Below are 12,741 nucleotides of genomic sequence, written 5' to 3' on the forward strand. Positions count from 1 at the left end.
TGGAGAAAGTCCCTTTAATCCCACATTGTATCCTATTTTCAGGTTCAGGACCCAGGCCAAAACAGACAAAAAAGCCTAACAGCAATATCCTTTAATAAAAACATGACTGATAAGTCCGTGAGAACATTACTGGGGTACTTTTCCCCCCACCTCTTTCTTGTCAAATTATCAGGTAACTATTAATATAATTTAACTAATCCAATTAGAAAAGATACTTTCTAACTTGTTGATCTTTAAATTTTATTGTTGTTAACTTTGAAGATTCCTGGCCCAGTTTTTAAAATCATTTGTAAGCTTATCTTTATGTTTAAAATTACTATGTGTACAATTATAGAATTTTGCATTAAACTTGCTATCTTATTTCACACAGCAAATATCTATTTTGACTTTAAGATATTAACTAAATTCAGCATGTCTTATAATATGTGACAATTTTTAAAGTATGCATCAGTTCATTGTCTTATACAATGATCTTTGGCATTGGCAGGGAAGGAAGATCATTTTACTGCAGTATACAGGCCAGGAGCTGAGATATAGGGGGAAAAGTGCCATATCTACGGTCAGTGAAGTATTAAATAACAACATATCGGGAATAGGTATCAGATTATGGAGTTATCCACCTAGTATTCTTTGATTTATTCATTCTTTACCTATAATTCAGTTCTATAATTTTAAAATTAACATGTCTGAGAAACAAAGCACTATTCATAGGTGAAGTTTTATAAAGATTTGATTTTGTCAAGAGAAACTTGCACACGTAGATGGTAAAATTTAAACTGTACTGACTATAAAGAAAGTGGGCAGATTTCCAGGTTTCCCAGCACTGTAAGATTTCAATAAAAACTGCCAATAAAGAAATGAAAGAAGTCTTTTTTTTTTCTTCCCCTCCTATGGATGTCAAGTTCCTTTTGTAGAACAAAAAGCAGACTAGGATCCTTAATCATTATTATTATTCTAGCACTTAGGCGGACACATGATTAAAATTTTATTTTAATCTGTAGCTCTACTATAGCAAAGCATTTAGAGAACTCATTGAGATGCACAACTCTTTCAGTTTATTCCCATTAGCTAGACATAATCATTGTCAATAAAAATGAGGAAGAAGCAAAATTTGGGTTTTGACATGCAAATGAATACCATAAGCTCCTCACTCTGCTACAGAATTTATGTATCTCAGCTGTCACAACACCAGTTCCTAAAGTGAAGTAGGTGTGTTGTGGCATCTCTTAATATAGGGATGCTAAAGTTAAACAAGGTGTGTGATGTGACTATTTGTATGTGACATGCAAAGCATTCACATAGGCTATTACTTGAATCTAAAGGATTTAGAAGGACAGGCCCAAGAGCAAAGGAATTATCATGCTAAGTCAGAACTATGGTCCATTGAGCATAGCAGTCAGTAGCCAACAGAATTTTCAAATAAGTTTTAGGAGAATAGGTTTCTCCTTTCTCAGTGTTGAAGGTTAGACTCACAGAACATCTGATGCATGGAGAAAAATGATCATCACATTTCAGACTGGATTTCCTAGTGACTCATACTGGTTATTTCTCACAACCATCTTTTGTAGAGGATTTTATTATAACCATTTAATAGATGAGAAAACTGAAATTCAAAGAAGTTAAGAAATTACCCAAGGTTTCAAAGTGACTAAGTGGCAGAGAAAGGATTCAAAGCACATTTGTATTTTTCACCTAGGAATTCCCCAATTTCTTCCTTAAAATCATCTTTATCAATAATGCTTTTCCTCATCACTTTTTTTAACTTTAAGCAAGGTTTACACAAAGGTTGTCACATAATTGGATATTTCTCTACTTTGTATACAATTATTCATACTCTCCACAGAAAGTCTGTTTCTTTACTTTTCATCTGGTAATGGCAAGCACTAAAATTCTGATTTTAACAGAATAGTAGTAAAAATGCCTCAATGGTTTAAGTTGAAAGCAGTACATTGGTACATGGCTCTTGCACCCAGTTATCAGGAATGTGCAGATGCCTTTTTAATCAAAAATATAAAATAAATTTTCCATAGGCATGGGCAATGACAGTAATAAACCATTATATGTTGTCAACAGAAACCAGTAACTGATGGTTACAGTGATTTCCTTAAATATCAGCCTACCTTTTCTTCAGTCATTTCCTTCAACTGGCTTCTCTGAAGTTATTGTTGAGGAACACTGCCTTGAGCTTCCTCTCACTGTTCATTAATAACGGTAAAGCACTGGAGCACCTGGGTGGATCAGTTGGTTAAGCGTCTGCCTTGGGCTCAGGTCATGATCTCAGTGTCCTAGGATCGAGCCCCACATCGGGCTCCCTGCTCAGCAGAGAGCCTGCTTTTCCCTCTCCTCCCCAATGGTGCTCTCTCTCCCTATCTCTGTCTCTGTCTGTCTGTCTCTCTCAAATAAATAAATACTTAAAAAAATAATGGTGAAGCACTATTCTAGGGATCAGAACATGCCACCTCCCATACAACCTCCCATTCCACCCATTCTACCCATTCTTGGGTCTTTCTCTTCTTTAGGAATTTCAGTGACTACAGCTTCTGCTGTAGTTAGTTAACAGAAAGTCCACTCCAGCAGCATCCAAGAAAGCAGTTCTTACAACCTTAGTTGGATCAATGATTTCTTTTCCCACCATATTCACAAAATCTCCAAGCATAGTGTCATAATAACGTCTGAGGAACTCTGCATCATTGTCTCAACGATCAATGATCCTTCAACACCTGCATTCTTAGCAATGGTCATTGCAAGAATTTTGAGTGTTCTTTTAATTTCTATACCGATTTTTTGATCTTCATTAGCTGGAGTTATTGAATCCAAGGCGGGAATGCACTGAAGCAGGGCACAACCCCCTCCCAGAGCAATGCCTTTTTCAACAGCAGTTCATGTAGCATTGAGGGTATCTGTAACTCTGTCTTTCATTCACTTCAACATCACTTGTTCCACCAAACTTCAGCACGGCTACTCCATCTGAGTTTTGCCAGTCATTCAGCTTTTCCTTTTCATATTTTCTAGTTGTGATATATAACTGCTCAATGATTTCCTTGAATACATTTTTCAATTTGAGCCTTCTCACCCTTTCCTTTTAAGAGCATGGCATCATCATTGGTCACAATGACCTCTCCAATTTTTCCTAAGTTGTGAGGTCAGTTCTCCTCCAAACATTGTACCACCAGTAGCAATAGCTGTGTCTTTAAGCTGGTTCTTTTTATTGTCACCAAAACCTGGAGCTTTGACTGCCACAACCTGAAGACCAACTTCTAGCCTACTCAAAATGAGTGTACTCAGAGCTTCTCCATTAACATCTTCAGCAATTATTACTGAGGGCTTACAGTGAGCATTGGCAATTTTAAGAGCAGGTATGATGGACTGGACACTAGAAATTTTCTTTTCACTCAGTAGAACATAGGCATCTTGGAATTCACATTGCTGACCTTTTGATGTATTAATAAAGTATGGAGAAATATAACCTCCATCAGATTTCAAGCCTTCAATAATTTCTAATTCATCATTTAGTGTTTTCCCCATTCTTTACTGTAATGACACCCTGTCTTCCAAACTTTTTCATTGCATCAGAAATTATGTTGCCAATTTCTTTGTCTCCATTTAAAAATCATAACACCCTGAGCAATTTCTTCAGGTGTTGTCACTGAAGACTGCTTCTTAAGTTCAGCAGTTGCAGGATCAAGAGCTAATAACACACCTCTCCTGATTTTCACAGGATTAACACCTTTGCTAATCTTCTTGAAGTTTTCCTTGGCAATAGAAGATGCCAGGATAGTGGTGGGAGTAGTGCAATCCCCAGCCTCTTCAAAAGTGTTATTGGCAACATCTTGAACAAGTTTAGTGCCAATATTTTTATATTTAACTTTTAAGTCAATTGCCTTTGCAATAGTCACACCGTCTTGTGTTACTTTGGGACTTCCCCAACTCTGTTCAGTAATCACTGTTCTTCCCTTCGGCTCCATCCTAGGGGCTACAACATTGGCTAAAAGTTCTAGACCTTGAAGCATTAAGGTGCAAACATCTGCACCAAATTTTATACCTTTGGCATAGGTGCAAGTGAGATGAGGAGCCAGTGCTCTGGACATTGGCCTAATTTGATGAAAGACTGTGGGTAATAGAAAAACTTTTTCAGGGCATTGTCAGGGCATGTGGGCAGTGAGACAGGCCATTGGAGGGTAGTAAATAGCTCTTCCCCATCATCTTAATTTGACTGAAACTTAATTTCTCTATGAACTATCTAGATAAATATCTAATATCTATGTATCTTTTCCCATAAAACTGTCCCTAATTTCCTACAAATTAGTTAATGCCTCTCTTTGGTGATCTTGTTATGGGGTCCTCTAATGCAATGGTCAAGAAAATTTTCTTGAGATGCTTACAGTGCAATTCACTAACTTTATTTAAGTAGCACAGAGACAGGACCTGTGGGCAGAAAGAGCTGCACTTTTTGCTGTGTGAGGCTGGTTGTTAAATGCTTAGTAATCAAAGGGAAGGGGGCATGCAGGGAGTATCAGATTACAAAAGTTTCTTCAAATTTCTTTGAATTTCTACTTATAAAACTACTTTTGCAAGATTCCGCTGGTTCTTATCATTCAGGTTGATATTAACTATTAGTGCAGTACACAGACAATCATGAGATCCTTAAAGACTGTAGCAACCAGCATGTATTTGATTCTTATCAAAACTATACAGGCTTTAGGTCAGCCTTCCAGGCTAAGAGTAAACATTTTCCTGCTTCTGTCCCTCATACTCCTAATACCATATTAAAGACATTTCATAATAGTTAAGCTTATCTCCCCATCTCCCTCACTAGAAAGTGTGTTCCTTGGTGGCTAGAATATTCAGTCTCAAGTCCTTAATCATGATTACACTCTGGTTGGCTAACATAGGTTTGCCACATAGTAGGTGCTCAATAGAAGTTCAATTTATGAATGAATGAACTAATTTCTGAATTATATTGGTGGAAAAGCTTTACCACTTTTATTGGCTCTAGTAAATTTTAATGATTGATTTCAATATGTGAAATATCGCAATTAATGTGGTCTGATCAAGACGTACATGATGGGGCACCTGGTTGGCTTAGTCAGTTAAGTGTCTGCCTTCAGCCTAGGTCATGATCCCAGGGTCCTGGGATAGAGCCCTGCATCGGGATCCCTGTTCAGTGGGGAGCCTGCTTCTCCCTCTCCCTCTGCCTGCCACTCCCCCTGCTTGTGCTCTCTCCCTCTCTGTCAAAAAAATAAATAAAATCTTACAAAGAAAGAAAGAAAAGAAAAGAAAAGAAAAAAAGAAAAGAAACGAAACTTAAAAAAAAAAAAAGACTTAAATGACTCATCATGTAAAGTTTCCCCCTTTAGTTACACTAGGACTCACTTGGTCCCCCTCCAGATTGTTATCTTCCATGTAACTCACGGATGAGTAACTCCAGCCTATATTAACTCTCTCATCCTTAACCTACCATAGCACATGGAGTTTCCAGCAAACAATTAAGGGCTTGATATTCATGACCCTGTGCTATTTTAAACATGTATTTTTGTGTGGGTAGATGTACTTTTTTAGTGTAGATGGCAGGAAAAAAATGAGTCAGGTTAAGTACTGAATGTTTATACCGAATATTCTGAACAGAATGCTGCAGAATTGTATTGAGTAGTAGTGTTAACTTCATCATTAGACACATTTGAAATTCAGCTTATTGTATTAAGACAGATGAAAATCTCCTGAGCCTCACTTTTCCTGTTTAAAAATAGGAAAAAAAAAAGTAAGTACAGTTCAGAGTTGTCTGGGAAATTAAATAATATAATGCATGTGGAACTCTGTACCACACAGATGGTACTCAATGTTAGGCTGCTTTCTCACACTTTTTTCCCATTTTAAAAGGTCTCTTCAGATAGCCTTTGTGGTAGTAAAAGGCAAAATAAGTATTGTTGATTTTTTTTTCTGTTTTTATTTTTAACTTTTTCCTTTGGCTCTACACACTATTGAATTATTGATATTTTCCTCACTTTCATTTTTCCCCTCAAAACTTTATATCAAATGTGCTCACTGTGTCTCTGGCTGGAGCTGGGCCAGAGTGAATGTGTGGGAGGCTCAGGTTCTGTTCTTCCTGCTGTTGTTCCCTCAATATTTCTTTCTTTGAACAGATTCTCATGATTTATCTCATTCGTACTCCATGTTCTTAGAGTTCTCGTTTCCGTCTCTACATTTATCTTTTTAGGTGCCTGAAACACCTCCTACCACAGCCCAAACTTTTTCACAGCTTTCTCTCAGCATGTACCCTTCATTTGCAAACAAGGAAAAATACTTTGATTTTCAAAAAACAAAGTAGTGCAAGTCACAGGGCAATTATCATTTATAGCTCCTAATCTTGCTCAGAGGCACCAAACGTAATTGACTGAGCAGCCCCAGTCCTTTCTACAAGGCCAGCTAAATGATAATTCCCAAAATAGTTCAAAGGCATGTTGTCTTAGCTACATTGTGCCAAAATTTCCTCACTTTTACATGAAGGCAAGTTAAAGGATTTGAGATTTTTCTTGGTTTTCAATTTTTGTTGGCCTTTAAAGTTATGCTTTGGAAATTGAGAAGACACAAAGTTAGGTAAGAGAAATTTTGTTGCAGGAGAGGGATGTGATTCCAAAAATTGGGCAGAGAAATTCAATTAAAAAAATATTTCTTTGTGTTGCCATGTGTGTTTAAACTCTGCAGTCTAGTTATTATTACATTTGACTATCCCAGGAGATGTTATTTCCATTACAAGCAGAAAATACATCTTACTAACCACAGTTAGCATGTGTAATGGAACAGGAAAAAATTTAGCCCCCACAAGGGGCTTCCCTTGATCTGACACATGACATACACCCATTTCCTACCCTCCACCCCTGTTATTGTGTTCCCACTACCAAATGTGGTTCATAACAAGTGCTCAAAAATTATTACTGAATGATTGAATCAATGACCTGAAGAACTTGTTACCGTATTAGGAATTGGCATTAAACCACAATACGCCTTCTTACTTATGTATGTTTTAGGAAATTTTATCAAAAAATTAGTAGAGGCTTTTTAAAAGTATCTTGATAGGAAAAAAAATTGAATTAGTCAGAAACAGCTAGTTGAAGCTGTTTTGTTTTAGATATAAGTCATAAATAGTAGCAATAAAAACCTAGAAAAGTTGGGAAGGTCTCTATGACTTTCTTTTATCACTTCAGATATTTACTCTTACTTTCTGTCCCTGACTGCCCTGTAACTTCAGCAACATCAGAGTAAGGGAAATTTACTCTCACCTGCTGTGTGCCAGACTTTTTTATGTAAGCCATAAGAAGTCCACAGATTGTACAAACATTCTTTAAAATGGCACCATGCTGACCCTACACACTAACTTACAGCCTCTCTCAGGAGTGTAGTGACTGTCCTACTGGGATGCCTTAGAGGGCCACGTACAAACCACAAAGGCTGAAAGTGGCCCATTGTAAAGCACAGTGAATTATTTACAGTTACCAAATATGCTCACTTAGCAAAATGAGATCCCAAGTCAAAAAAACAAAAAAAAAAAAAAAACCAAAACAAAACAAACAAAAAACCCCAAAGACAACTTCTCATACTCAGTTACATTCCAAATCTAGAAATGGAGTAAAAATGTAAATTTTTATGCAGTTGAAATATCTAAGTTTAAGTGATATTTTAAGCTACTTTTTTTTTAATAATTCAAAAATTGCAAGTGAAAGGTGTAAAAAATCTACTTAAGAAAGATAAGAAGTGTTCAACATAAATTATAGTTAAAAAATAAAATATTCAAGCTGATAGACACCAATTTAAATTTTTTGATTCACTTGATGTTAAAAAGATACCTTCTATTGGGGCTCCTGGGTGGCTCAGTCATTAAGCATCTGCCTTTGGCTCAGGGCGTGATCCTGGGGTCCTGGGATCGAGCCCCACATCAAGCTCCTCTGCTGGGAGCCTGCTTCTTCCTCTCCCACTCCCCCTGCTTGTGTTCCCTCTCTTGCAGGCTGTCTCTCTCTCTGTCAAATAAATAAATAAAATCTTGAAAAAAAAAGATACCTTCTATAAAAATAACTGGTATAATTGAAATAAAACTACACTACCAAAATTCGGTAGTGTTCTATATACTAATAGTGTTTCTATATACAAATACTAACAAAATAGCAGAATGAAAATTTAAGAAAACAATTCCATTTACAATTCTACCAAAAATAACAAAATGCCCAAAGGGGTTAAAGACCTGTACCCTGTAAACTATAAAACATTGATGAAAGAAATTGAAGACGATACAAATGGAAAGATATTCCATGCTCGTGGATTGGAAGAATTAATATTATTAAAATATCCACACTACACAAAGCAATCTACAGATTCAGTGGAATCTCTATCAAAATACAAATAGCATTTTTCACAAACTTGAAAATATAATATTAAAATTTGTATGGAACCACAAAGGACCCTGAATGACCAAAGCAATGTTGAGAAAGAACAAAGCTGGAGGTCTCAGAAACACAGATTTTAAGATATACTACAAAGCTGTAGTAATCAGCGGTATGGTACTGGCATAAAAATAGACACAGAATAGAGTCTAGAAATAAATCTACACTTATATGGTTAATTAATCTACAACAAAGGAGGTAAGAATTTGCAATGTGAAAATACAATTTCTTTAATAAATAGTGTTTGAAAACAGGACCACTTTCTATAACACTATACACAAAAATAAACTCAAAATGGATTAAAGATCCAGATGTAAGACCTGAAAGTATAAAAATCCTAGCAAAAAAATAGGCAATAATTTCTCTGATATCAGCCCCATAACAACATTTTTCTAAATATGCCTTCTTAGGCAAGAGAAACAAAAGCAGCAATAAACTGTTGGGACCACGTTAAAAGAAAAAAAAAACTTTTGCACAGTGAAGGAAACCATCAACAAAATGAAAAAGACAATCTATTGAATGGGAGAAGGTATTTGCAAATGATATGTACCTGGTAAGGGGTTATGTCCAAAATATATAAAGAATATATAAAGAATTTATACAACTCAACATCATAAAAATAATTCAATTGAAAAATGGGCGGAGAACCTAAATAAGCACTTTTCCAAAGAAGACATACAGATGGCCAACAGACAGCATGAATGATGCTCAGCATCATTAATCATCAGGAAAATGCAAATCAAACCACAATGAGATATAACTTCACACGTACCAGAATGGCTAGAATCAAAAAGACAAGAAATAACAAGTGTTGCCAAAGATGTGGAGAAAAAGGAACACTTATACATTGTTGGTGGGAATGTAAATTGGTACAATCAATGTGGAAAACATTATGGAGTTTCCTCACAAAATCAAAAGTAGAAATACCAAATACCAATACTTCCACTACTGGGTATTTATCTAAAGAAAATGAAAACACTAATTCAAAAAGATATATTTACTCCTCTGTTTATTGTAGCATTATTTACAATAGCCAAGATATATAAGTATCTGAGCATCTGTCAATGACGGGGTAAGGAAAAGCAGGATAATGCAGCCATAAAAAATAACATCTCAATTGACACAACATAGATGGACCTAGTGTATTATGCTGAGTGAAATAAATCAGACTGAGGAAGATAAATACCATATGATTTCACTCATATATGGAAACTTAAAAAACAAACAAATAAAAAACAGAATCAGATCTATAAATACAGAGAACAAACTGATGGTTGCCAGAAAGGAGGTGTGTGGAGGGGACGGGTAAAATAGATGAGGGGAGCAGGTGCCACAGTATTCCAGTTTGGGAAAAATAAGTCATGGGAATAAAAGGCCCAGCATAAGGAATATAGTCAATGATAGTGTTGTATGGTGACAGATGATTGGTTACTTGTGGTGAGAATAACATAACATATAAACTTGTTGAATCACTATGTCATATGCCTGAAACTAATGTAACATTGTGTCTCAACTATATTCAAAACAAAATTTAAAATGTAATTCGTGAGCACAGATTTTTATAGAAACCCAAATAGTGTTCCACTTACAGGGTGAAAACAAGGATGTTTTATGAGGAAGTGAATAAACTCAGCTGTACTCCAATGCTCACCATGAATAACAAAGACACCCCTAAATTCCAAAAATTTAGTCTTCTTTCCAGGAACCTGGAACAAAAACAAGTCAAATTCCTTATATCATACAGTACTACTTAAGAGATTTGTTGTGAGATTTATGCTTTTATAACTGTGGTATATAGGAGGCATGTAATAAATGACTTTTAAAAAAGAAAAGAAATAACATCACACTCGGATGGTAACCTGATGGATAGATGACCAGGAATTCTTTTAATGTGATGATCCATAAAAATAGAACCTCATATTTTGTAACCTGATACAGCACAGAATCCTTTATACCGAACTAAAGTAGACACTTGAGTGCTGACATGGCAATGACCCTAGAATAATAGTTTAAAAGGCAAAGGCCTCAGTTCTGAGCTTTTCTATCATGGTGGGTTTCTTAATTAATATTAAGTTTATTGGCTGACAAGCCTGGGTATACATGAAAAACTGAGACATCAGAGCATTTTGTTCATTCATTTGTTTCCTTATCTGTTCTGCCTGTTTGCCTGTTTGGTTATAAATTGAAGCAACCCTGAACTGAGCCTAAATTGCATTCCAACCAATCTTTGATTAAAGACAAGGTTTGTGATGTGGCTTGGCTCACTGGCTTTTGTTATCACCATGGTTTACTTCCTATAAGACTTTAGTGGGGCTACTCCTAACTCTCTGAACCTTAGTTTCCTTTTTTTTTTTTAAGATTTTATTTATTTATTTGACAGAGATAAGAGACAGCCAGCGAGAGAGGGAACACAAACAGGGGGAGTGGGAGAGGAAGAAGTAGGATCATAGTGGAGGAGCCTGACGTGGGGCTCTATCCCATAACGCCGGGATCACGCCCTGAGCCGAAGGCAGACGCTTAACAACTGTGCCACCCAGGCGCCCCTGAACCTTAGTTTCCTTACTATGAAGTAGATATAATATCTTTCTGCATTTGCCACAGGATATGTGTATTACACAAAACAATGCATATTAAAGTGCTTAGAAAATAACAAGATAGTATACCATATATTAGTATGCATATTCGTATATTAGTATACTACATTTTTACATATAGTTGTATATAGTATACTAATACATGTATGGTAAATATTACATACATACATACATATTGTAAAGGTTACCTTGAAATTTTACTTTGAAACCCCTTATAAACAAGTAAATCCAAGCACAGAAGACATGATCCAGTCTTCTAAGAATATGTAATCAAATAAAGAAAAAGAACATAAAACAAATAAATGTAGTGTATTTTTATTGTTGGATAAGAAATTGCTACATACTTAGCAGCTTGAAATAACACATATTTATTTTCTCGTGTCTGTGGGTCAGGAAATGGCATAGCTTCATTGGATGCTATGCTTAGGATCTCATAAGGCTGCAAACAATGTTATGGCTATGGATATGGTTTTCTCTGAGGTTCACCAATAAAAAAAAATCTCCCAAGATCACTTAAGTTTTTGGCAGAATTAATTTTCTTGTAGTTTTAGGAATATGCACTTCAGTTTCTGGATGACTGTCTTCTATAGGCTATTCTCAGCTTCCAGAAACTATGTGGAGTTCCTTGCCAAATGGGTCTCCCATCTTAGGAACCCCACTATATGGCAGTTTGCATCTTAACAACTAAAAAGGAGAAACATACTCCTTAAAAATTAGTGCTAATACCTTATGTGATATAATAACATTATCAAGTACATATAATCACTTACATCCTATCACTTTTGCTGTATCCTTTTGGTTAGAAGCTGACAGTTTCCATATATACACAAGAGCAGAGGGAATCAAATGAAGGGTAAATACCAGGATGGGGAATAATGGGGACCAAGTTAAGAGTCTGTCTACCACACATGGTATGTCCTGGAGGTTCAATATATGTTGTCAGTAGGAATTATTCCATGAAAACAATATATATTTGGTGATACCCCCCTCATTAAACAAAGAATGTTGATTATATAGATCGTTACATTCTTTTGTGATCCAAGATAAGTCACTTCATATGAAAATGGTGCTCATGACAGTGTCAAGAATGCCTGTTCTTGTGCATGCTTGCACATGCACATATCTTTGACAACAGGATGGTCCTCAAGTTAAATATAAGAAGTATTATCAAGATATTTGATGGCTTTTCTGTTTTCAGTAAGACAAAAATTATTTTACTCATTAATTGGCTAATACAAGCTTAAGTCAATATTATTGCATTTATTAAAGGAACAAAACAAGCATTTATATTTCTACAAAAATATTTTCACTGAAAAAAAAATGTATTTTGCGACCAGATTTAATGTCGTATTTCCTCATGTCAATAATCTAAGACAGCGTTAATTCAAAAATATTTCTCAAGCATAGATATACTACCAGAAGGACAAGTTATCATTTTCAGTTGGGAATCATTATGGTTTTAGAAAGTAACATTAGAAAAGGGGAAGGACAATAGAGTGTAACGAGCAACAAAGTAGGGAATAGGAGAACAGAAAGGGCCTGGTAGATTTGGGGGTCAACTTCATATACATTAACTTAATTCTCACAATAACCCTACAATATTTTCCATTTTCACTAAAACAGCATTAGAACTCTGAGATTCTACACATCCTGCCCTGATTAAGCAGGTAGGTAATGATGAATGATGATTCACATGCTTATCTGTGAAGCTCATG

The 12,741-nt window shown here is 35.7% G+C and overlaps 1 pseudogene; it reads right to left on the reverse strand.

The window, feature by feature from the left end:
- Window positions 1–2,445: 2,445 nt before the first annotated feature.
- The window catches only part of LOC103660774, a 50,465-nt pseudogene continuing 40,169 nt past the window's right edge, over window positions 2,446–12,741 (reverse strand).

The sequence above is a fragment of the Ursus maritimus genome, unplaced genomic scaffold (assembly GCF_017311325.1).
Source record: "Ursus maritimus isolate PB19 unplaced genomic scaffold, ASM1731132v1 scaffold_16, whole genome shotgun sequence".
Lineage (NCBI taxonomy): Eukaryota > Metazoa > Chordata > Mammalia > Carnivora > Ursidae > Ursus > Ursus maritimus.